This window comes from Sitophilus oryzae, unplaced genomic scaffold (genome assembly GCF_002938485.1).
Source record: "Sitophilus oryzae breed Bouriz unplaced genomic scaffold, Soryzae_2.0 scaffold_682_pilon_pilon, whole genome shotgun sequence".
In the NCBI taxonomy this organism is placed as follows: Eukaryota; Metazoa; Arthropoda; class Insecta; order Coleoptera; family Curculionidae; genus Sitophilus; species Sitophilus oryzae.
Window position 1 is genome coordinate 843879 of NW_022147287.1, and position 22818 is coordinate 866696.

The following is a 22818-nucleotide window of genomic DNA, read 5'->3' on the forward strand; positions in this document are numbered from 1 at the left end:
ACTTGGGCGTCACTTTTACAACAAATGGAAAAAGCACTCAAGATATTGCAAATAAAGTTGGTCAAGGAAAAAGAGTTATCGGTCAACTTAACTCGTTGTTGTGGAGTGACAAAATTTCCCAAAAAACAAAAATTCTACTTTATAAAGCCATTGTAGAGAGCATTACCACTTATGGCGCTGAAACGTGGGAGCTAAACAAAGTAGAGAAAAATAAGTTGCTGTCTCTTGAAATGGATTTTTGGCGAAGAAGTTGTCGCATTTCAAGACTGGAACACATCTCAAATCAAAGAATACGAGAAATTATAGGAGAAAAAGAAACTATTCTCGACGCCATTGACGGCAAAATACTAAGTTGGTACGGACACCTCCAACGAATGGATGATAACCGATGGCCGAAAAGAATTCATTCATGGGCACCAAGCGAAAGGCGGAAACGTGGAAGACCACCACGAAGATGTAGCACGGCGTAGTTGACGCTATGAATTCCAGGGGCCTCCAGGAAGAAGACTGGACAGACAGAAATCTGTGGAAGTTGAGAAGCGGGAGACGACGAATGTCGTAAAAATCCGCAATATATATATACATATTTTAAGATTTTTTAAAACATTTTACAGGGTATTTCATAAAATATGACCATTGAGTAATTACAATTCTGCTTAAACTGCTTAACGTTTAAAGCTGATTTTTGGAAAACGGATTCAATGTGGAGTGTAGAGGTTCGACAAGGAGGGGTTTCTCGAATCTCAAATTCCAAGAGGGGGAAAACGCGCCTCAAATATTACAATATCTGTTATTTAAAAAACAATTAGTCCTTCGGGAAAACGCTTGGACATGCATAATTTATTTTGTTTTTTTTTACAAATTTTGAATTTTTTTTAAAAAATTATACAGGGTGTTCCAAAAAGTTGGGTAATTGATTAACCACGATTCTGCTTAAACTGCTTGACGTAAAAAGTTTATTTTTGGCAAACGGATTTTTCGAAAGTCAAATTCCAACCAGATGAAACTACCCCTCAAATATTACCAAGTTATATAATAATATCGCCATATTGTTTTTCTCATGCTGACATAAATGTGAGAAAAATTTATCCAGTTTGTATGTTAATGGAAATTCTTGCTTTGTTTTATCATCACCATTACAAATGAATAATTCGACGCGAACGAAGTCACGGGTACATGCTAGTTCATAATATATAATTTCATAAAACACCCCACGCCTCTGAATATTTTATGAATGAAAGCAGGCTTGTTTTCCGTTGTTCAGTTGTGTCCGATCCGTTGGTCACACTGTATCTTTCTTTTTATAACTACACTCAGATGCAAAAAACAGCAACGGAACATTTTTTCAAGTTTAAAGTGTTATAATTTTATTACTTTTAGCCCTATTTTCGCGAATTTTTTAGCAAAATGTAAAGAAATCTATTATATCAACTCTAATTCATATACTCGTTTTTTATAAACTTTAGTATTTGGCTTATTATACAGGGTTAATTGAAGGGTTGTTTTTTATCCTAATTTTAAAACACCCTGTGCAATAATTTCGTGAGTGACTTTTCCTAAAACATTATTTTTCTGTCAGAACCATGTCTCCTGAACCTGCATCCACATGAGTACGTGATCACGGACATCCGTATCCGTTGAACGTATACGTGAATTTTAAGCCATCCAAATAGAGCATCCGTTGTTACGTATCCGTGATTGTCAATATTGTCAATTGTCATTTCATTTTATTATTTATTTATTTATTATATTTTATTTTCGTTATATTTCCTATTATTAGAAGTTTTGAATTGCCGTATTTTATTAATATTTCTGTGTAAATTGTTTATTTTCTGCCAGAATATTTTGAAGAATGACTAGTAATAATTATCTTTTACTCCTTGGAGCCATGTCCAAGGGGCTGAAAAAGAAAACTGTGTGGCAACGATCAAGTTATCGTCAGAAAATTAAAAAAGTTTATTTTTGTTATTTGGGAGCTTTGTCTGCAGAAAAAAAGTAAAAAAACCGACCAATGTTTAGTGAAGAAAAGAGACTGTTGCATGGCTGTTGCATTATTTCTGTGAACCAAAGATTCACTATCGTGGCTGTATTTTGTAATGTTTCTTTTTCAATAAATCGTTGATGCAGTATTGTAATCCAAATATTTGTATACCCCCTCCCCCTCTCCCCGCTTCAACAGGGAAATGTCCTCCCCTTGCTTTTGAAAAACTTGGCAACCCTAATTCAATCGTGCACAACAATAATCACCAAAGTTCAAAGTTACCTCGTCATTATGAAGAATAACATCAAAAAGTAAGGATAATTGAAAAAATTGCAAAATGTTTGTGGCAAGTTCGTTTCGCTCTTAAAAATTAACAAAGGCATGTGTTGACGTGAATTAAAAAACAGAATTCTCAGGAGACATAGTTCCGATCGAAAAATAATGTTTCAGGAAAATTTGCTCACGAAATTATTGCACAGGATAATTTAAAGATAGAGTAAAAAATATTAAAGTTTATAATAAACTGAGTTTACGAATTAAGTTTGCTAAAAAAATCAAGGAAATAGAGCTAAAAATTAAAAATATAACATTTTCAACTTGACCAAAAAATTTTCCGTTGCCGTTTTTTTGCATCTGAATATAATATTTCTCCCATAACCATAAATTTTAAAATAAATTCGAATTCTAAAGCAGCATAGCTTTTGGCTTTAGCTTGACGAAAATCATGTAAAAGAATGACAAACAACTCGGTATGACCTAAATTTTTCTCCGCACGAGATCTCAAAGCGAAAGACAAATAAGAAAATCGAGAAAAGGACAAATCCCTACGAGATCTGCGCCCCAATTCGAATCCGTAACGGTAATGTCCTGTCCGGAATAGCAAATATTTTGGCCAACAAGGGAAATCTACGAAAAAGGCATTAAGTATAACGTCATTCGATTTAGTTTCAAGAGGAAACTATATTATATTCTCTTTTATTTTTCAAAAACTTGTCAATCTGAACTGTTTTGACCCGCCATATTTAGAAGTTGAATGAAAACACCAACAAGAGAAAGATATTATGAGTGATTCCGTTCTAATTTTATTTTTATTTTTAATTCTATAGGCACCCAAACTTTTTTGTTGAAAGTGCAAAGTTTTTTGCATTGTTGAAAGTGACGATTTTGGTATAAATCTACAAATTTTCCTTTGAAAAGATGAGTTAAAAATGAAATAAAAATTCTCTATTTGATTTATTTATTTAGAACAAAATAAAAGAAGAACTTTTTCAAAAACCATTTTTGAAAATTCATCCAAAAACTCATTTTTTGGTCATTTCTCTGTTCAAATATAAAGTTTAACAGATACTCGACTGCCATAAGTAAAAATTTATTTAGGTACGTCACTTTCTCCCAAACTCTTACTAGCAAAAACCTTAGAATAAAAATATTAAGGAAGGAGCATAACAAAAATCTTAGATCGACCGCGAAGAGACTCTAAAATGGCCGACTTAAATTCCGGTTTATCAGTGCCGCTCTAATTTTATTCAAAAGTGTAAAACTATGATGTAGGGTAGACGTGGGGTAGACTCAATAATTTGTTGTTTTATTTTATGTTGTGAATAAATGTTGGTAGTTATTAAAATTGCTATTAAAATATATAATTCTAATTAAAATAGATAAGTTTTAATAATTATTGATTAACACAAACATCCGATACGCTACTGAAGCAGGACATCTAATCTTTGACAAGTAGTAAATAAAAGCAAAAATGCAAGAAAAAATATATAATTAGTTAATTTAAGTGAATTTCATAAATGATCGGTTTACTACACGTATGACGTATGTATATTATATAGTCACTTACTAGTATTAAGTTATTCCATTATGATTCACTCGATTTTTGACCGAGATCTACCGCACGCTACACAACCAACTATTTTTCAGTCTTTTTCGATAAATCGCAATAGTGTCACTGTCGATTTAAGTTTTGCCATAAAAAAATCCACCTAGATTTACTACCTTTATACAACTATCAGTAGTAGAATAAAATAACATAAAATAAGCTCAGTAAAGACTGACAAATCCACAAAATTTCAAATCAAATTCAAATGTGTCAAATGAATCGTCAAACAAAACTGTCAAAGATCCCCACCCTAGAGTCCTTTTTCCGTCCACCATGCATGAATACACGGATATCATTATACTCCTTCCTTAATTTTCTTATTCAAAGGCAAAAACTAATAATGTTAAATTTCACCTAAATCTATTAAATAATAAAAAAAACATATGATGCAGACTTTAAAAAGACTCGAGACGAATCTTAATATAAATGCTACAGCTGAAAACAATCTCCTATCCTCGAATTAAATAAAATAATTTAAAAAAATTCGCTAATTTCCCGACTGCCGTTCAGGATACACCACCGCCCACGCCCAATAGCGCTCGAATAATTCCCCGGCGGTGTCTCATGCTCCTTCGCCATTTTAAAGTACCGCAGTTACGGAATACGTGTAATGATCGGTTTCCTGAAACGCCGTCGTTACTCGTCGTTCTCGTTCGTTTCATAAAGACGAAAGAAAAAAAAAGAGTATCGTGTAGAGTAGTTTAATTGAAAGTGGTTTTGGTCACGTCCTTGTCAAAAAATAGAGCAGAGCTCTTAAGAGTCTATTACGCTATACTGTTCGGGTCGCGCTCAGGGGTCGGGTAAAGCGGGTGTGTGGCCGAAGGAAATATATATTATATTTCAGAAATCTGCCTAAGGCTTAGCCCGAGCCTGTCGTGTTAAGCCACATCCAAAATTCCAAACCCACGTGCTTTGATTAAGGCTTGATTAAGGTTTGCAGAGCTTCAGCATTTGCCATAAAATAGCGAGCAATTTGTTACAAAACCGTATAAATTATATATCACTGTAATCAAAAAACTTCAATCTATTTCCATATTGTAACGGGACTTTAAATTATGTCTTTATTTTCGAGAAAATTTAGTTCAAACATAAGGAATATTTTGTTGATGTTTGACCATCAAAATCTTAAAAATAAAGAAGTTGGCTAAAAATGTGCTACAATACGGATATAGTATAATTCTTTATCTTTAATTTCCTTCTTCATTTGTGTAAAAATACCTAGCCAGTTTTACATAAAACGTTAAATGCTGAACGCTTATTTTGCTACTTTTTCGGATTAGCGAAATGGACTCTTAATACCAATTTCTATTATGAATCTATATAATACGATATAAAAATAAGAAGAAGTCTGTGGCTGTGTTCATCGATCTAACATCGGCGTACGATACGGTATGGCGAAAGGGAATGGTCCTAAAATTCATAAGGGTGATACCATGTAAGCTAATTGCACAACTATTAAATAGCATGCTGTCTAGCCGGAAGTTCCAAGTTCACCTAAATGGAAATGTAAGCAAGCTATATAATTTAAATGACGGATTACCACAAGGATCAGTGCTGGCCCCGCTCCTTTTCAATTTATACATTTTTGACCTACCGAAAACGAGAGCACGAAAGTTTATTTACGCCGATGACATAGCCCTAGTGACCCAATCGAATGATTTTAACAGTTCGGAAGCAGTGCTCACTAGTGATTTGCAAATGCTAGAAACGTTTCTACATACATGGAGGCTCAAGATCAACGTAAATAAAACAGAATCTACTACGTTCCATCTAAGCAATAAATATGCGAACTACAGGCCGCAGATTGAATTCAGAAATCATGTACTGCAATACAACCATCTCCCAAAATATCTTGGCGTGACATTGGATCGCTCCCTAACATATAAACAACATCTAAATAAAATGGCCTCCAAGTTGAAAACTAGAAACAACGTACTTCACAAACTATCTGGAACAAGTCGGGGAGCAAACGCACCAGTCCTAAAAACTACAGGGCTTTCACTCGTATACTCAGTCGCTGAGTACTGCTGTCCTGTGTGGGCCAATAGTGCTCACACAAATATTATTGACACACAGCTCAACGAAGCTATGAGGACTATATCAGGCACAGTGAAGTCTACACCGACACAATGGTTGCCTGTTCTGTCAAATATTGAGCCCCCGGAAATACGTCGCCAAGCAGCACTAAAAAAAGAATGGGGAAAATGTTCTACAGATCCTGACTTACCATTACACCAGGATTGCCTAGATAACCAAAGGCAAAGGCTAAAGTCTAGGAGACCTTCTTGGAAACTGGGCGAAAGACTAATCCGTGAAGACTTTTTACCTCAAACAGCCTGGCAGAATGAATGGTATACGTCAAACCCCGACTCGGCAAATTTAATTATCGATCCGTCACACAAGCCCCCGGGTTTCAACCTCCCCAGAAGAACATGGACGACCCTTAACCGTATACGTACTGGTCACGGAAGATGCCAGTATATGAAGCACAAGTGGGGAATATCAGACGATGCTAGCTGTGATTGCGGGCATCAACAACAAACAATATTTCATATTGTCACAGAATGCCCCTTGCGAAAATTTCCGGGAACAATGTCTGACATACATGAAGCTTCCGAGGAGGCAGTTGACTGAATGAAGGCACTAGACATCCACCTTTAACCCAACACAGTCACTTCATCAAATTGTATTTTATTTCGTAATTTTTATATGGACATATATTTTTTATTTTTACATTGTATTGTTCTTGTTTGGACTTCATGTTTGATGACAACACGTGTGTGTGTGGTTGTGTGTATGTTTTGTTATTGTTTATATTGTGAATAGTATCCTTTGCTGCCATACGAAATATATAGATATAAAAATATTTTCCTTCAGTTCAAACACTTTCCAATAAAGAAAATAAAAATGCTCTAAGCACTTAAGGTTCTGAACGAGTTACGGCCATATTTCTTTCCTTCGAACATCTTGACATTTTCCGTAAATACTCCGACCAATCTTAATAGGTACCTACTTTTTCTCTATTAAGTGTTATCAAATATAATAAAAGTGAGAGCCTCAGGTGAAGATAATTTTTATTTCACCATATTTTTTTGGATGTATTTAAACAGCCGTTTAACGGTAGCCTACTAAAATGCCGTTAATAGATATTGTGGCGTCGTTCATGTCGGCGGAAAGTAATGCCTAGCCTTAAGCATTCTGCAAGAGCACCTGTGGGTCAGTGCCTGAGGCTATCGCTTCGTCAGCGAATGATCCGTGGTTCAAATCTCACGCCGACCAACACTTTTTTATATTTTTTTTGCTTATAGCGTGATCTTATTGCATTGGTTTCACTCTTTTTAGTTGGATTGGTTTAGTTATTTGGCGGGTTGGTTAGCGTGGTTATTTGGATGGTGTTAATTCATTGGTTAGTTGGTTATTTGGTGGGGTTGGTTGATTTTTACTAATTTATATTTGTTTTTATATTTTTTATCAGTGTCGAGGTTAGTTGCGTTGGTTAAGTTGGTTATTTGGTGGGGTGGATATCGTTGGTTAGTCCTTATAAAATTTCTATATTTCATAAAGCCGTCAAGTGCGTCACATCAACGACGTCATACCTATTAACGGCATTTTAGTAAGCTACCGTTTAACGGCAGTTTAAGTACAGCCTATTTTTTTGCTATATTCTGTGTCGCTACAAGACGTAATAAATGTACAGGGTTGTCCAATAATACAGGATGTCGGCTGTAACGCGGATTCCGTTAATAATAGTAATCTGCTGATGATGCTAACATGATTAGGGAAACGAGCGTCCAGGGTTTCAAGTAAAGTGTTTTGGTGTATTGTGGTGAATAGTGTTTTACAAGACCAAGAACGAAGTGTTTTTAAAACCTAACCAAGACCAAGAGACTCTTAGTTTTGGTCTTGCATTTGCTCATCACTATACACTTACTACATGACGACATAACTTCTGTCATTAATGTAGGAAATATGGTCTGAACTATTCTATTTAAAACTAATAAAATACAGAATCAAAAGAAATCTCTTTTCAATCTAAAATAAAACTTTCCAAAAAAAAACTGAAAGCAATTAAAATTCTCGACGAAATTCAGCCGTGTTTCCATTTCCTTCTATTTTCATCTTTCTGACATTTCCACTAAGTAGTCCAATCTCATTATTTTCGCCCTTTTTAGCGTTATCAACTATAATATAAAAGAGATAGACATCGACCGGTTCCCAATATAACGTTTCACGGGCGTTGAAATTAATGTCGTAGGGTCACGACAGCTGTGCTACCAACGTTTTCCCGTTGAAAACGAACTGATATCAAATAAATGGAGCATAAAAAATCTGTGGCAGGAACGAGTAAAGGTCACATTTTTTTTAATTTTATTATATTTAGTTATTTATTCGGTATTTACAACAATATAAAGTTTGTGAGGTATAATTTGAGGCGTCAAGTTCCAAAAGCCGAAAACATTGTTTCCCAAAAACGTTGTTTCGAGATAATATGCAAAAACTGTTTTAGCTAATGTTTGAAGCGTTATTTTACAAAAAAAAACGTATCCATTGAATGGAATCATTGTATCTCCGTTATTAGTAAAGATAGAAGGATGCGGTTTGCACAAACCTGTCCCACTTTTTTGTCAAACGGAAGATGCTGTAAACATTTTCATAGCCTTCTTCGTTTCTCGAGCGAGGTTGTTAAACATTTTGCATTTTGGGACAGCCCCCGTATCTTCGTTATTATGAAAGGTATTGAGAAGGTAAAAACAATAGGTAAAAACTGATTTTTGTAGAACTTCTTACGTAGAATGCATAGTCTGTTTTTCTACGAGAAATATATTTTTGAAAATATGAACTAAAATTATGTTTTTTCAAATGGAATACCCTGTATATATACATCATATGATCCGTCTTGCTATGGGCTGCTCAAAAATATATAACACTCTATATTTATTTTGACTATTTACTGCAACATTTAAAAGATTTAATTAGATTTCCGCCACTAGAGTAGTAGGAACAAAGAACTTGAAGGAATCGGACCGTTGTCTCTGTTCATACTATCTTTACATTTATTAATTCTGATGCTTTCATATGCATCTAATTGCCTATAATTTGAGACTTGGTTAATTAATTTTAAATTATTAAATTCTATACAATGTTCTTTATCAACAATATGTTCGGCAACGCAAGATTTATCCGGTGTACCATATCTTATCTGAGCTAAATGTTCTTTAAATCTAGTTAATATTGATCTTCTAGTTTGCCCAACATATTTCTGATTACAATCTTTACAAGAAATTTCATAAATACTCGACCCTTCCAGTGCAGCTGTTTTATCCTTTGGATTACCTAATAATTAGTGTTGTAATAAGTATGTTGTAATAATTGTTAGGTAATCCAAAGGATAAAACACCCCCACTGGAAAGTTCGGGTATTTATGAAATTTCTTGTAAAGATTGTAATCAGAAATATGTTGGGCAAACTAGAAGATCAATATTAACTAGATTTAAAGAACATTTAGCTCAGATAAGATATGGTAGACCGGATAAATCTTGCGTTGCCGAACATATTGTTGATAAAGAACATTGTATAGATCTTAATAATTTAAAATTAATTGTCTCAAATTATAGGCAATTAGATGCATATGAAAGCATCAAAATTAATAAATGTAAAGATAGTATGAACAAAGACAACGGTCCAATTCCTTCAAGTTCTTTGTTCCTACTATTCTAGTGGCGGAAATGTAACTGTTACGCTCGGTGGGCTCTGATTCGGTAGGCTAGATCTTGCCACGCCCACTCGGTGCCCACTGAGCGTGTATATAAACGCTCAAATTGTAGATTGTAGTTTAGTTTATAATCATCTGCTGATGATGCTAACATGGTTAGCGAAACGCACGTCCAGTGTAAAAGTAAAAGTGTTTTGGTGTATTGTACTGATTTAGTGTTTTTATTTTGCTGTGTAACACCAAAAGTTCCAACTGTAATCCTGTATATTACAAGAATATTACTGTCTGGAATAGGAAAATATTGCTTTAGGGCATCGTTCATTAAAATTCAAAGTCCGATACGTTAGAATCCAAAAATAGAACGTTCGATAAAATGCAAGACCTTCCTTCCGTATTCGACTCGTCCTGAAAATTGTGTAAAATATGAAAATAGCCATGTTTACTTCCGTCGAATCGATGATTCGACACAAACAGGAAAATTTCCACTGACCTACTTTACCACCAAAATACATGTCCATCGTGTTTATTAAAAATATAGAGTACACTCTGTTTCATCATCAAAAATTAATCATCGAAAGCTTCCGTAAAAAAAGAGCTTTATCATTTTCAAATTAATGACTTTAGAGATCGGATATTACCGTTTTATTTATTACACTTTCCTCTACGCTCTACTCCAGGTCGATGCTGGGCTGTCCAAAGTGAATAATAGTTGCTTGTCTGTAGGTTTCAGCATCGGTGTGAAAGAAAATATCTTTAAGCTTGAAAGAATCGAAAGAAAGAGATTTAAGAAAAATTTCATAATATACGAATTGACCAAAAGTAGTTTTAAGATACCCTAAAGAACTAGAAAACAGTAATAACAAAAGATGACTGGAATATGAATTTGGAAGAAAGAAATCTAACTAAATATTTGGAATAATAAAGATTTAATGATTCATAATCTAATTTCTAGAACTATGTACTGAATAGGTTCAAGCAGAAGATAAGTATTAAAGACAAATAATATAATGGACAAATTTTACTGTGCAGGGTGACTCGAATTCGACACTCATCATTGGGATTTCGGAAACCGTAAGAGATACAGGATCGGTTAAATGGAGGCAAAGTTGCGCAATTCATGCTCAATAAAATGTCGTATTGCATTTTTATTTTTTTTTGCATAAAATATTCTGGTGATGGAATTTTCTGTACGAAACGTCGGTGAGTGATTATATATAGTGTTTTAAGAGTGATGAAAGGATTTAATTAAATTGAAAATAAAAATCAGGTCCGTATTTAAAAAAATTAAGTTGATGATGGTCGCCAGAAGCCGAAACGTCAGAGTCAATATTTAATCACACAGAGTTATAGAGCAGAAAAAGTGGCCATGAAAATGTGTTTTTCATTTTAAGTTATTTTAACAAATAAAGCCAGGAAACAATAGAAAACAAAATTGAAAATTCCTTTTTTTTTTCGAATATACTCGGAAGTATTCGGAATTTTTCAAAATGCAATACGGCATTTTATTGAGCATGAAATTGCGCAACTTTGCTTCCATTTAACCGATCCTGTATCTCTTACGGTTTCCGAAATCCCAATGATGACTGTCGAATTCGAGCCACCCTGTACACTGTACAGTGTGTTCCATTTTAATAAGAGGAGAAACAAAAATGCGTTTTTGACATCATTGTAATATTTTTATATGAAACTAAAGATGCTACACACAGATTTGTTCCTGAAATAAAGGACGAATCTTAAAATGTTAGCCTTTTCGACCCCTTCGTATCTTGGTTATCGTATATTTCATAGACTCAAATTTATGTTTTTTTATAAATGGGACACCCCGTATATTATTGTTTTATTTTATTGCCTTGTCATGAGCTTTCTAAAAAATATATACTATATATCTATTTTCAAAAATAATTTTTTTTAATGGCTTCCATTTTTGAAAATTTTTGTATTCCTTTTCATAAGTTATTCGGGGTTTAAATGGAAGTAGTTTGGATAATCATCAGCCTAAATATTTGTTGGTAATTTACTTATTTCGTTTTGAGCCATTTCTGGCTCCAATTCAATCAGCAATCGGCACGAAAAGGAATTAAAAAATATTGACTCAAAACCGAGCTCAAAACTGACAACTAAAGAGACAGCTTTATTTATTTGTCAAATTATATAGAAACCAACGCCAACCCAGCACAATATTTTTTCTACTCGTAATAAATTCCTTGAAATAATAATTTCTGAATATTTTTTAAAACTTGTATAAAAATAACTATTATTTTATTTAATTTAACCAGATAATGTTGCTTTCCGTCGTTTTTTTCTTAATAAACTGCACCGAGAACTTGTGCAGCTTTTAGCTAAACACCCTATCAATCAGAATTATTGATATATTTTATGCACTTGTGCTCTAATTTTACATACAGAAACTAGGGTGGAATAGTCAATAACCTAAATTTGACGTCAAATAAATTATTATTTGATTGATTTATTTGGTTTAGTTTGGTGAAACAGGAAGTGATCCAAACGAATTGAATACGTCAATTAATCCTAATTTATGTCATATGCTAACATACCAAATCTCGTGTTTTTTATCAGAAAAAATCAAAAAGTTATAGAGGCGAACCACTGTTGAGAAACACCCAGTATATTATGATCTTGACCCTAGAAAATAATACCTTCTCTGTAAATAAATAAAATTAGAGAAAATATTCAATCGCAATTATAAATTGCTTCAATGGACCACAGAATTACATTCGCAACAAAATCGCAAATTAAATCGCAACTCCTAAAAATTCAAATTCGCAGATAGTAGGTTATTACGGTCCTAGTTTACAAAATCACAATCGCAGCAAATAGAATAAATCGCAAATCGCAGTTTCCTATGAGAGCCAATCGCAGGTTGCAATTGAATCGGTTTGCGATTTGATGCACATCTCTAATATTTAGTTTCACAAAAAGGTATCGCAGTGATGTGAAAACGGCATCTTTGTATCTCTACTTATAAACGAGAAACCCCTAAAGCGCATGAAAATGGGACACCCTATACATTAATTTTTTATTATATATTTATTTATTTTTAGTTTCATAGAATGACTTTTACTATTTTAGTAAATGATACTCTCACTAGCGACTGCTATAACAATTACTAGTAAAAGTCGACAAATTTCTTTAAAATACGACATTCCAATGCTTAATTATTGTTAGCATTTTCTAGTGATCGTTAACATTTAATGGATTTCACTGTAACATAATCCAGTGATTAAAAAAATGTGTAAATTGTACACCAAATTTTTTTCTTGTAAGGTAATTTCCACTGTAATTAATATACATTAAGAACCACAGATATAACTCAAAACCAAACCAATATTTTGCATGTTTCATTAAAAAAAAACTTTTAAAAACTCCATATCCCTAAAATTTAACTTTCCTGTAGACTTTTTTCAAATTCAGTTTGCGAAACTTAATTCCCAGAGCGACCTTAATCATTTTTAAATTACTGCCTTTAATTTCTTTCTAACGAGACCGCAAATATTCCATTTTCTCAAGGGCTGTGGTGCCGTTGTGTATCTTTTCAACCCTCCCTCCCCCCACCCTGTTCGCCAGCCCTGTTCATTCTCTCCGGCCCTTCGTTTTCAATTCAACTTTCGACCTTGGTTCAATGTCAAAGAACAGAGGTCTCAAATTTGGACATGAATTCTTTAGACTTTAGAGAATGTCTTTGCTTTCCCGGTAGAAAGGAGAGACTTTTGTAATAATATAAAAGTTTTGGAGATCTAAGGACTTGGTAGATAAAATATTCAATTTAAATGACAAAGAATGTGTTTTTACTTTGTTATTAATTTTTCATTAGGTTAAAAAAGTTTTTTTTGCCTGTACACGGCCTACTGCACCTACGGTAATCGCAAAACATTTTCTGATGCACGTCATCAATCATATCGACACTAAAGTCTATAAACCTGACTAAATGAAATTTTGGCAAAAATGTTTAAATTTGTTGTATAATTTAAGATACCGAGCAGCTCTTCATTTTACTTTCTAGAGCAAATGATTGTAACATATTTTATTTAGATTAAAGTTGCAAAAATTAGTTTAAACCGAATTTTATTATCGCTATGTTGGTCACATTGCGTCGTTTTCAACAAGGTTGTCGTTTATTATTTGACAATAATTATCCTAATGTCAGTCATTATTTTTTATAATATCGTGTTGTTGTTGAATCTTTGTGAGTAATTCTCGTTTTTTTGGCAATTTTCAGTCTTTTTTTTTAAATTACTAGTACTTTTAAGTAGGCCTGTTCCAAATACCGGAACACCGTTTTATCACCGGTGTTGGCACCGACACCGGTGTTGACAACGACACCGGTGTTGATACCGACATCGGTGTTGACACCGACACCGGTGTTCGTTCCGATACCGGTGTTCATCTACAACACCGGTGTTCATCTCGACACCGTTGTCTGGACACCGGTGTTCACCTCGATACCGGTTTTGACTACGACACCGGATTTGATATCGACACCGGTGTTTGGTAAACGGGTTAAAAAATAAATAATGTTAATAAGTTCAAAATAAACCTGATAGTAATAATGTCGTATCGGTGCTTATTTTTATCGTTTATTATAAAGCGCACCGGCTTTAACTTAAAGCTTTCATATTTAAATATAATTTGTTTGTCAGACTAATTACTAAAATAAAGTGGAAGCGTCAGATAAACAACTATAAAGTAAAAAAATGTTTAATCAAAAACAAATAGAAAACAAAACAAAACATAAAGAAACAAAAATTCGTAGCTGTAAAATAAACTAAAAAATATTACATTAAAAAAACTAAAAAAAAACGGCACCATCGACATCGACACCGACACCGGTGTTGATCTCGACATATCGGTGGTCATTGTGATACCGGTGTTGAGATAAACATCGGTATCGAGATAAACACCGGTGTCGAGATAAACACCGGTGTTGAGGTAAACACAGGTGTCAAGATAAACACCGGTGTTGTAGATGAACACCGGTGTCGAGATAAACACCGGTGTTGAAATGAACACCGGTGCTGAAATGAACACCGGTGCTGAAATGAACACCGGTGTTGAGATAAACACCGGTGTCAGTATTGACACCGGTACACTGACTGAAATAGTGTGTTCAAATCTCAACACCGAAACCTAACGTGTTCAAATCTCAACACAGAACAGGTCTACTTTTAAGCACAAACAGTTCTTTTAAGAACTAAATTTTCGAGTTTTTGTATTGCATTTCTTGAAATTGTGTGCTGAAAATATGCTGAAGCATTTAAACAGTCGAAGCAAAGAGCTTATAGCTTCCCTGATAAACTATTTTGAAAACGTGACAATAAAGGTCCTTTATTACCCTTGACTGCAGTCAGAGAAGTAAGTTTGATTGATAAGCAAATTACACTACTTTCAAAGTTATTTCTACGTTAGTTTTTATTAAATTCTGTGATTATTAGTTTATAGCATTAATACCACTTGTAGTATTAATTACCACTTGTAGCGTTGTAAGATGTACATCAATAAATAAATAAATAACCCATAATAACGCTTAGAATAATTTTCATAATGGACTATTTTTGGCCAATATATAATAGTAAAATAAGCTATAAAACAAATAAATCAGTTAATTACAAAAATATTAGTTATTAAATTAAAAATAAAACGTAAAAATATTTAAAAAGTGATATAATAAATATATTGTTTGTCACTTTTAAATTAAGATTCATCTCATAAATCCATCACAATCTGGCAGTGCTGTCGCCATCGCTTGTCACTCAAAGTTGATCACGTGCATCGGAAATTGTTTTGCTATTACCATACTTTTGGTATACTGTTTGTAATTTGTAGTAAAGTCTCATATCAGGTAGTTGTAATCTTTTAATTAATCTCATATCAGGTAGTAAGAATCTTTTTGCTAATTTTTATGTGTCTAAAGCCAGCGGTAAGTCAGTCAGTAGGGGTCACCAAGTTTTTGAAAATTTCAATTTTAATCTTGTCTTGATTTCGAGACAAGATCAGGACAAGAAGAGAATGAAGAGAAGCTAGATCTTCTCTACATTCATTTAAATGATAATACACACATATTATAATGTTAATAGTTCTCCAACGCCTTAAAGATTTCGAAATTTTGACACGACAATAAAAAAAAGACCAATTTCGTTCCACTAACACACATCCATTGTGCGCGTATGCCGATTTAAAGTGCTCTAAATGAGTCACATGCCACCGCCACTCAATGAGATAACTAGCGGATGATTGTCGGCCATTTGTCGCACCGGTGACGTCAACAGACGCGACCGGAAACGCCGATTGCGTCACAAAGGTTGGAAGGCGACGGTAGCCGATCCAAAAATCCGATTATCCAGATTTAAAAACACCTGGAATGGATTAATATTTTAAAAAATACAAAATGGCCAAAGTTTTTACTTTATACGAGTACAAGGTCGCTTTTATGTATGGAAACGGTCGATTATTCTGTAAAATATAGGAGGTACCGTAAAAAAGCTACAACCCCCTGTATATTATTGCATATTTCAATTCTTCCTTCAATTTTAAGCAATAATCGTAATACAGAATGTACATAAATTGAAGAATTGAAATGTTAAACGAAATAAAAATTTTGTAATTTCCAGACTTCTTACTCTCATTTTATACATTAGTCCGGCAGTAGAACCCGGATTTTTCCCTAAAGTGCCTTTGAATAAGAAGACTAAGGAAGGAGCATATCAAAAATGTTAGGTACACCACGATGGGCCTCAAATATGGCCGACTTAAATTCCGGTTTATCAGTGTCGTTCTAATTTTATTTAAAAAATGTAAAACTATGATGTAGGGTAGACGTGGGGTAGACTCAATAATTTGTTGTTTTATTTTACGTTGTGAATAAATGTTGGTAGTTATTAAAATTGTTATAAAAATATATAATTCTAATAAAAATAGATAGGTTATAATAAGTATTTATTACCACAAACATCCGATACGCTACTGAAGCAGGTAAGTCAAATTAACGTATCTAAATTCTTTGACATCTAATCTTTGACAAGTAATAAATAAAAGCTAAAATGCAAGAAAAATATATAATTTAGTTAATATAAGTGAATTTCATAAATGATCGGTTTACTACACGTATGTATATTATATAGTCACTTACTAGCGAAAAGTTGTTCCATTATTTCACTCAATTTTTGCCGAGATCTACCGCACGCTACAAAACCAACTATTTTAGAGTCTTTTTCGATAAATCGCGATAGTGTCACTGTTAATTGAAGTTCTGCCACAATTTCCATCTAGATTTACTACCTTTATACAACTATCAGTAGTAGAATAAATAATAAATAACATACAATAAGCTCCGTAAAGACTGACAAATCCACAAAATTTCAAATCAAATTCAAATGTGTCAAATGAATCGTCAAAGAGAACTGTCAAGGATCCCCACCCTAGAGAGCTTTTATGGTGGCTTTTCCGCCCACCATGCATGAATACATGGATAGCATTATGCTCCTTCCTTAGTCTTCTTATTCAAAGTAAAGTGCCAATTGTGGGATTAAGTTTTTTTTATGACGGATTATTATAGATCTGTATGTCTATTTTCCATATCCGGCTGATGACAAGCTGTCACCCTTGGGGAAATCCAGATATACAGGGTGTCCCAAAATATAAGACATAAAAAGGTATTTGATAGGTTTTTAAGCTTTAGGCCTTAATTTTCGTGGGTTGGTCAATTTATTGTATTTATACCAAATATAGGCTTACTTTTATAGCATAAAAATAATAATCATTATTATTTGCAACGGAAGTAATGTTATTTGTTAAAACAAAGAGCTAAAATTAATTATTTTTTTTTAATGGGTGCAGTATTCTCACAGATTTAATATCATCAAAGTTTTCTGCATAAAATACAGCTGTTTCGATCCAGGTTCCACAGCGCGTCAGCACTGGTTCAGGAGGAAGTGCCAGTTCAGGTAAAGCTTATGATAGTGACTCGTAAAGGAGATTTCAGAAACACCTTTTTGACATTGTTTAAAAGAGTTATGTAGTTAGTAGCCGCGTATTCATTGAAGTGCGAATAAAAATGAATTGAAAGAAAATAAAGATTCTAAGAGGGTTTTAAGCGAGGTTTTAAGTAATTTTTTGACCATATTATTTTTTATATAAGTACATTTGTAAACTAAATAGGCAGATAGGTATTTAAAACTTTAAAAGTTTTTGGTTAAATTAAATAAACCTATTTTTCATATTATAACCTGTCTGTATTGTTTTTTTCTTTGTTTTATTATACATATATTTGAACGTTATAAACGCGTGTATTAATATTAATACAATAATGTTAGATATTGGATTTTTGGGAAAATATCGATTCATGTTTCATATTGGCGAGTATTTTTTCATTAAAAAAAAACTACTTAAATTTTAAATAAATTTATCTATACAATCATTATAACTTTACGTGTAACTGTTTGAAAAATTAAAAAAGACATAAAATAAATGGTAAATAAACTAAATGGCCTATTTTAGGTATTTTTAAAAAAAACTATAGGTGCTAAAATTCTGTTTTAGGCGTATAAAGTCAGCTTAGGCATTTAGGCCAATAATAGGTCTCAAAATACTTAGTTTTTTCTAAAACGCATTTTTCTAAAAGTTTTTTTTATTTGCCTGGACCCAAACTAAAAAGGCATTTTGCCTAGAATCCGCGCCCTACAGATAACATCACGTGTCGGGCTTTTCAGTCACAGAAAAGCTCATAAAAGAAAACGCCTTGCGTAACCATCTTCTGATGCGTGTCAAATACTCGTCAGCGAGTAATGGCAGTAAGTAAGTAAGTAAGTAAATAATAGTAGGTCCACGAATGATGTACGAAGATAGAGTGGAGGGATGTTCGCTCGGAGTTTGAGACGATTCCGCTTCGAAAGCCAGACGACCCTTGTGCGAACAATCTTTGTACTCTTACAGTCTTTAATAACTGTTCCTTTTCCTTAAAATAATTCAATTACATTTTAAATTGTGAATTTGCAAGCAATAGGCCTATTTGGAAAATGTACAGAAAATAAATCCTCTATAGCCTGCAAACTCTATTTTCTATAGAGTAATATTTTATAAGAATATATCAGCATATAATTTATTTTATTATTTTTATCAGCATATAAAGCATTACGTGAGCAAAATATTATTATTCGTAACACTAGCAATAATAATAAAATTATATTATGATGCAAATATCACCATATTATAGAACTGTGCAATAAAAAAGTTATTATTCGCAACGCTAGCAAGAATAAGTGATTTTTATGATGCAGATTGTTGTCTGCATCAAATAATTCAAGTTGCAACGTACTGTCATTTCCTTTTTCAAATTCAATTCGTATTTTGTACTTGACATTTTATTTTCAATATATTTTCTGTTTAGATATAGTTTCTCGACAATTCTGTAGAACGGGAAATAATTTGAGCAGCCAAAGCCGTTAAAAATAAAAATAGAATCAGTAAACCAAAGAATATCAATTAATTCTATTTAATAATAATTATTATTATTGAAAAGTTTATAAAACAAAACTAATTACAAAATATTATCACCCAGTCTTTGAAATAATATAATCCCTGGAATCTCAACACTACTTGTACAGGGTGTCCCACTAAAAACAGTTGTCGGATGTATCTCGGAAATTATTACTCTAAGGGCTTGCGGAAAAAAATATTTATAACTAAAGAGACTATGACAAATTGATGGAAATCAGTTTTAAGTTTGTAGAACGGCCGCTAGAGGGCACAAATGCTATGGAAAACAAGAAAATGGATTTTTTCGAAGTTTTGCCTAGATAAGGTGTACTATAAATAATAGATTCATAATCTTCAGTAAATTTTGGATCTTTTTTGTTAGAACCATTTTCGCCTATCTGCTAAAATAAAGTGGTGCTCTACGACTAATAGTTTCCGAGATACAGCCGAGAGCTATTCTTAGTGGAACACCCTGTACTTAGGTACAGGGTGGGCCAAATTGGACCCTTTTAAAAGGAAACACCCTTTTCTATAGAAGATAGACGAAAACTAATATCGGTGTCTGGAGCTCAATTTTTATCAAAAACATGATGGTAAAAACAGTATATCGATATCTGTTACCGTTTCGGAGTTACAGGTTGCTTTTCAAAAATGTGCATTTTTAACAAATCGCTGTAACTTTTTTGCTATGGAAAATTTTGTATTTTTATGAAAAAATTTCCAAAGCACCTTTTTACGTAGAATTTTATGGTTTAAGTATATTTTTTTTAAATTGTGCTTGCACCCTGTCGTCAGCATTCAAATAATCAGCCTATTTCGAATTAGAAATAGACAATTTACGAAAAAGATAGTTTCGTTTTCCCTTGTAACTTATACTATACCTAGATATACATATTTCGTTTAGTTTTTTTTCACATGGTATAAAGTAAAAAACGTACTTAAAGATTGGCAAGACACCATAATAAAAATACCTGTTAAAAACCGTTTCTTTAATAAAAATTATTGGTTTTATTTAAAAAAACATCATATAGCTTTTCTAAAGCTGGAGTAAAGCAATTACTCTTCATAGATTCAATTAAGAAGAAACATGTTTCGATAGCTTTTCAATTTTTTTTCTTCTTTTCGAACCATTCATTTATTTCTGGATATCGGTCAATATTTTATCTCTCCCTATTCTCCACCTACCGTCACCGACAGAAAAAGCAATTTATTTTCTATTGTGGACTGTGCAACCAAGCTGATAGCAATGCATGATGCTATACAGGATGTCCCAGGCTGAGCGTGCATTAGAAGTTTCTAGAGAACTACCATATGTAGATCGGAGATTTCTTGCACATCACTGTTTCACAACGAGATCTATCGACTAAAAATATTTTCAATATGGCGGCACTTCCGGAAATACCGGAAGTTGACAGCAACTTTCTTATTTTAAATGGGTACCTAAGGGTACCTCCATTTTTTATTACATACCATAGAGAAAGTAATAAAAAGTTACATACTTAAATTCTCGGCAATTTTTTATGAATTTTGATATCAAACACTCTACAGGGTGGTCCGAACTATATTCCGGAAACTTTGGCAGCATATTATGCAGATGAAAATAAGTAAAAAAGTTCGTATAAATGTATGTTCTAAAATGCCGAGTTTCAGAGATACAGGGTGTACAAGTTTCATTTTTATTTCGATTTTTCCAAATAATTTCTGAAGTCACGTTAATATTTGCATGAAAATTGGTGTCTGGGAGTTTTTTGACATGAGAAATTTGGATTTTGATGTCAATATGACTCCTACTTGTAGAGGGCACCACCTACATATTTTTAACTGGTTCGAAGAGTAATAACTTTTCGTCCGTACCTGTATAAAACTAATGAGTAAAAAAATATACATTTACGATGTTTTCTATGTAAAAAAGGTCAGTTGGTAAAAATCGGCACGAGTCATGGTTATCGAGATATTCGGAATAGAAATTATCAATACCTGTCATCATTGACATTCATTCAACATGTTGACTAAATAGTTATTAGACTGAAATCATAAATTTGAAATGTTTTTGTGCTAAAAGTTCATCAGAAACTGTTTTATTGTCATTTTTTGCAGAAAAATTTATTGATTAATTTGAAAAAATAAAAATTTCCCAAATTTACTATTTCAGTCAAATAACTATCTACTCAACGTGTTTATTTTTTGTCAATAATGACATGTATTGACTATTTCCATTCTAAATATCTTGAGAACGGTTGCTCGTATTGATTTTTACCAAGAGACATTTTTTACGTAAAAAGTCACTAAAATGTATATTTTTGCACTCTGTAGTTTTATACAGGTACAGGCGAAAAGTTATTACTCTTCAAAACACAACTTTACTCGTTAAAGCACATGTAGGTGGCGCTTCCTACAAATAGGAGTCATATTGACATCAAAATTAGATTTCTCATGTCAAAAAACTCCCAGGACACCAATTTTTATCCAAATATTGACGTTACTTTAGAAATTATTTGGAAAAAAATCAAAATAAAAATGAAACTTCTACACCCTGTATCTCCGAAACTAAGCATTTTAGGCATAGACAAGGAAAGAGAGGGGACGGGTAACACGCATATTCTCCCGTGATCGGTTAATGAGGCCAAAATTCGATCGGCGGCCATACTATGGTGACAAGATTTCGAGGTGACACCGAGCGAATTTTTTTGTTTTTTGTGACAACTGTTTTGTTTTAAATTTATAAACTGTGTGGTTTAGTATGATGAGATGTTCAGCGTATGGCTGCAAAGGCTGAAGCGAGAAAAAAATGACTGGAATCGCATTTTTTATTAATATATTAAAAATATATCATTTTGACCTGTCACGCGTTTATACAAGACCCTGTATATGAAAAAATATATTGTGCAAATAGTTCACATTTAACCCTACAACTTTTGTCTAGAACATTTTTTTTCTAATGAGAAAAACAAAGAAGTTAAAGAGAGGCACATTATAAATGAACACCCTGTACTTGATTGTAATTTTTAGTGGAATTCTTTAACAAACTCGTTTAACTTAAAAAAGTGTTTTTATTTATTTTATTTTTATGCTGTTAGTTGTAAGCCTCTATTAATAAAATAATATTTCATACCCCAAATTTGAGACAAATTATTAATAAATAAAAAGTCTGCCATTTGGATCCGCCATTAATTTTTACCAACAAAAAAAGCATATTAAAAAGTAGAACATATTTTACTAATCATAAATCTGAAAACCGCATGTTCATATCTGCTTTGGTTCGAAAGTTATGAATTTATTCCTTTTACAAATGCACTAAAAGATTTGACTAGCTTCACTGCAGCAACAGTGAAATATTGTTAAAAATGGCTAAACGGGCAAGAACGGGCAAATGATCTTGACTTGACATTATGTCGAAGAGCGATTTATAAAGTTTTATTTAAAATGAGAATTAAATAGTACTTTGGATTACTTTGTATTTCCACCTGTGGCAATTGGCAAAATTATTAAAAATATAAGTAATTATATATCAGTCCAAAAAGGCAAGAGTATAAACTAAGCAACCACTATAATAATTAAAATCTATAATGATCTGAAGCTAACTTACCTCTATTATATTCAACCATCACAATATGTTTTATTTTAAAAATAACTTCACTCAAAAATTAGTGTCAAGTTTGTTTCGCCTGTACATGCAAAATAGACGCTCGCTTGGGTACAAAATGTTGCTAACACTTTCAATTGTTTATGGTATGCTCAAAGCCTACTACG

The 22818-nt window shown here is 32.9% G+C and overlaps 1 protein-coding gene across 4 annotated transcripts in view; it reads right to left on the reverse strand.

Moving 5' to 3' along the window:
• Positions 1-22818, reverse strand: part of LOC115888078 (sodium/potassium-transporting ATPase subunit alpha) — a 173980-nt gene that overhangs the window by 149991 nt on the left and 1171 nt on the right. The gene's annotated exons all lie outside the window — the stretch shown is intronic.